Source organism: Vombatus ursinus, unplaced genomic scaffold, assembly GCF_900497805.2.
Source record: "Vombatus ursinus unplaced genomic scaffold, bare-nosed wombat genome assembly UNPS02014772.1, whole genome shotgun sequence".
In the NCBI taxonomy this organism is placed as follows: domain Eukaryota; kingdom Metazoa; phylum Chordata; class Mammalia; order Diprotodontia; family Vombatidae; genus Vombatus; species Vombatus ursinus.
In genome coordinates, this window is record NW_020954550.1 from 38,154,631 (window position 1) to 38,159,526 (window position 4,896).

At 37.5% G+C, this 4,896-nt stretch overlaps 1 long non-coding RNA gene across 1 annotated transcript in view; it reads left to right on the plus strand.

The window, feature by feature from the left end:
• Positions 1 to 195: 195 nt before the first annotated feature.
• LOC114044099 overlaps positions 196 to 4,896 on the plus strand; it is a 7,860-nt gene continuing 3,159 nt past the window's right edge. Inside the window, exons 1-2 of the long non-coding RNA XR_003569176.1 lie at positions 196 to 274; positions 440 to 524. This is a non-coding gene — a long non-coding RNA (uncharacterized LOC114044099). The remainder of the gene's footprint in view (positions 275 to 439; positions 525 to 4,896) is intronic.

Below are 4,896 nucleotides of genomic sequence, written 5' to 3' on the forward strand. Positions count from 1 at the left end.
GGTGGAGTACTTGAGTAGGTGAGAATGTGGAGGGTAAAGGGAAACCACAATATAGAGGAATGAATAGAAGAAACTTATCTAAGTAAAGGAAGACAGATCTATTAGGAAAAGAGGTGAAAAGGAAATATGGCACCTGTGGAAGACATTTGCTGTTGAAACTCAGCACTTGGATACTCAAATACTAAAGAAAACATTCCTGGGGCTACCCTGGAAGCCACTAAAAGAAACTTTCCAGTAAATGGAGAACGATTGGACGGGTAGCTTGGAATATAGGGTATGACTACTTTAATAAAAACATCTACGTACATTTTTAGAGGTGCCAAATGTTTTGCAATAACATTTACTGGTTGTTAAACTCATAATAAAAGATAATATAATGATAGCTTGGCTGTTTACTATACAAATAACAATCCTGTCTTTTTTATTTTTTTCTTTACAGTCAACTAGGAAGAGACGAGCTCTTGGATATGCACTAGACAGACTGTTTATATTCTAGTAAGAAAAATGGATTGGATGGGGTTCAGGTATGTTAGAAAAGTCACTTATGTTTTAAAGGTGGAGATTTGGGGGTGCATCTTTTGGGCACTGATACTTCCTAGCCAGGAAATGGAGCCTCTGAAATTTGTAAGCCTTGCCCCTATCTCATGGTAAATTTCATGTACAGTCATCCCTTCCACATTATGACTGTCCCCTTTGTGGTTTTGATATATCATGGGTGGGCATAAACAATTAAGTGGGAATTTGGGGGGAGTTTTGTGGAAGCCACAAATGACATGGCAAGGCCAGAAGACAACACGGAGCCTATGACCAAATACTTAACCCAATTTTACAATAAGGTACTGTAAACACCCCATAAAAGAAAAATAAAAAAAATCAGACTTCTTCTCTGGTACCAGAGGAGGGTCAACAAATTTTATGCAGATTTTCCAGATCTAGGGGTGGAGGGTGGGGGGACGTTGCTCTCCCAATTCCCATGATGTGCAACTGATAACTGTACAAAGTATGACTAGAGTCACAAGACGGGTCTTTTGTACAGAGAGACCATAAATTAAATACCTTGATGAGTCTTAGGAAGCCTTAAGAAGAATTTACAGGACACAGGCATTGTAGTGCAGGGAAAAGAGTTCTGAATTTCAAGTGAAAATCTGAGGATTGTCGGTTATTACCTCCATCACCTTGGGCAAGTGACTGAGCCTCTCTGAGCTGCCATTTTGTCATCTGTAAAACGAGCAGGTTAGACTAGGTGACCTCTAAGGTCCCTTTCAGTTCTAGAGCTTTGATCTTATGAAGAAAAAAAAATCAATCTCAGTACTTCATAGTAACGGCTTGTTTTCTACCCCAAATGGAACTGACATTTCGTGCATTCATCTCATTCACCAGACTGGACTCAGAATGGTTTCTGGGTGTTTCCAAAAGTCATATTCACCCTCAAAGAATGAAAACTTTCTGCCGTTTTAGAGAATGTAGTGATTCCTAAGGGAGAGCTCTCAAGAGCTTTTTGGGCAATAGTGATATCATTAGAATAAGTGGATGGCCTCCCAGAGTGACCCATGTGGAAGAGACAGTGCTCACTCAAATAGCTTTGTCCTGTAAGTTGTTCAAGAAAAAGTACCATCAGATAATACTCATCGGAGGCCAGATTTGAACTTAAGAAGATGAGTCTTCCTGATTCCAGGCCAAGCACTCTATCCACTGAACCACCTAGCTGCCCTCTGGGTTACCTAGCTGCCTCCCAAGTAGTAAACTAAGAGAGAAGTTATATAAAATCTATCTAGAAAACTTGAGAATGAGTCCTATTTTCTATTTTACTATCACAAGAAGACATAGAATCACTTCCTTTCTCCATAATTTTCTTCAGGTTATATGATGACATGATCATTTTTGATGTGTTGGATGTCATTTTATTATCATGAGGTTGGACTAGAGGAGGCAGCAGTAATGGACAAAATAGTGACACAGGAAACTTGATAAAGGCAAGCAGCTTGTAACAATCAACATTCTACTGCACCTTCATTCCAATAAATGTCTTTTGGAAAAGCTCAATGGCAAACCAAGCAGACAAACCTTAAAAATGGAACCAAATATACCCAGCCTCAGTTTATGTGATAGGTGTGTTCTTGAAGAATTGTGTACAAGTTTCATTTTTGAGAACTGAATCATATTTTACATATACTAAGGAATGTAGTAGGAGTCAGGAGATTGATAGTCAGATTTGGAAGTCGGGAGAACTGGGTTCTGGTCCCTACTTTGCTTGCAGAAACCTTGGGCAAGTCACTTTTTGCCTGTTTGAGATGGCATTTATTTTTTCCATCTGTAAAATAAAGGAGAACTAGATGCTCTCCGAGGACTTGTCCTACTCTAATGTTCTGTGTGTGTGTGTGTGGGTGTGGGTGTGGGTGTGGGTGTGAATTTCTCTGTGAATTCCCTTCTGTATCCTTTTGAATCAGTCAATAAACATCTATTAAGCACCTACTATGTTCCAGGCACTATGCTTAGTCCTGGAGATACTAAAAACTGAAGAATTGAAGAAATGGACAACATTTTAGAATTGAAGAAAAAATAATTCTTTTGTAAAGTGAATATTTTTTCTTTGTTATAAATATGACATTCTGTATGAATTAGTTATCACAAAGACAGTTGAATTTTATATTTTCTATGGCAGGAAAATAAAAGCACAAATCATTAAGAGTCTAAAAGGATTTATATGATTCTTTTCCTATAACTTACAGTAAAGAGAGTAATTTGATAGAAACATTTAGAGAATCTTTTAATTAATATAAGATCCTTATTGTCTTAATTAATACAATAATTAAGACTCTGTGAGTAAGGCACTTTCTACAATACTACCACATAGTTTAGGTGAACATATGTTTCTTTGTCTTTCACAAGGAAACAAAGTCTACAAGTTATCTCCACAGTTACAGCTATTCCAGAGTCTCATATAATTTTAATGTATGCAAGGGATACACCCTGTTTAAAGAAGGTCTTTAAGGCTACATTTTTTCTGCCAAAGTAAATGCTTTATTAAAATCAATAAGCAATAGACCCCAAAGGATTTTGCATTTTCTGCACTTCTAAGTCAATAGTATGATCACAAAGTTGTAGAAATCTTTTTCTGTAGAAAATTGTGAAAGTATGGGTGTTACTTTCTCATGTTTTCATCAAGGATTCTATGTATGTATAGACTATAATTATGCAGATGAGAAAACAAGTACATGAATAAATAGTTGTTGATGTTTTAGAAATCACCCTGTTTTTGTAGGAATATCATCTGTGATATTTTCCATTCTTTTGTAATCTTTACTTTTTTGAGGTGACTAGTGGCACAGTGGATAAGTCGTTGGGCCTTGAGTCAGGAAGATCTCAGTTCAAGTCTGGTCACAGACACTAACCAGCTGTGTGATCCGGGGCAAATCACTTAATCTTTGTTTGCCTCAGTTTCTCTCTCTGTAACATGGGGATAATAATAGCACCTACTTTGTAGGGCAGTTGTGAGGTTCAAATGAGTAATATCTGTTTAGAAAAGTGCCTAGCACATAATACGTATTATATGCTTATTCTGTCCCCCACTTTTTTGTATCTTAAAAATTTATCCCTAAGCACCTTTAAGATTATATTACCTCCATTACAAGTATTTTGGGAGGTGTCAAGGGGGGCAGTCAGGTCAAGTAGAAGTTTCTGACTACTGTCTTGAGTGTTATTATTACTTCCTTACATAGTATGTCAAATCCCAGCTTGTGCTACTTTACTACCTGCATGACCTTGAGTGAGCCCCTTAAAATCTCTGGGCCTCAGCTTCTTAATCTGTAAATTGAGGGGGCTAGACTAGCTGACCTATAAGGACCCTTCCAGTTTTAAACCTATCATCCTATGGATTCTACATTAGGTCCCATGATGGTAGATCCAAATATGGCAATTCTAATATTATTACTGATGAAATAAGTCAACACCCCTATCCCTCCCACCCCCTAATAGCAGATATGTTATATTTTTACATCTATTTAGTCTTCTTCTTCTAGTTTAATATATAAGGTTCAAGGGTAACTTGGTTTATCTGGGTCTTAGGCTAAGCTTTCTGTTTGCTCATATTCTCCTTAATTGCTTTTCATTCTTTTGTGAGTCATAGTCTTCTTCTTCTTCTTATTATATATAATATAATAACATATTATTATATTATATATAGCATTACTATATTAATATTATCCATAATCTTCACCCTCCTCCTCCTCCTCTATGTAGCATAGACTTTGGAGCTACTATCCCAACTCCAATTCACACTGGAAGTCTGGTTCCCCAGGGCACAGCTCCTCAATCTCCACTAAAAAAGTTCTAGGGTTAGCCTTGAGGAGTTGAGGGTTAGTTTTCTAGTGCTAATTTTTTGAGACCTCATAAGTGCACTGTCAATGAGGATTCTCAGCAGATGCCAATTAATCAGCCAGGCTTATTTAGTTTTTAGAAAGTAGTATTTTACTACAGCAAAAATGAGATACTGTTGATATTCTCCCCAAAAGTCTATGACACACTCTTTCACAGGTACATACAGAGGTCAGGGGAAAGTGGGCTCAAACTCATAGCACATGTAGCAAAGAAGAGTGACTCATAGCTCCTGGAAGTCCCTTTGATGGACTCCTTAAGGTATAATTTTTCTTCTGGGCTCTTTATTTGTAAAGCCTGAATCTACTTTACCTTGCTTGAGTCTGTCCTTGACTGCTAATGCAGACATTACAACATGTTCCAAGGATGTGGGTAGGATGCTGATGGGGAAATAGGAAGTCTAAAATCCTCTAGCCCTTCGAAGTTTATGAGACAGTCTTCCAGTTAATGTGGAAGGACAGAGGCTGAAGGTGTGGCAAAAGTATATCCCCTCTCCCTCTTATTCTCCCTAAATGTTTCCCA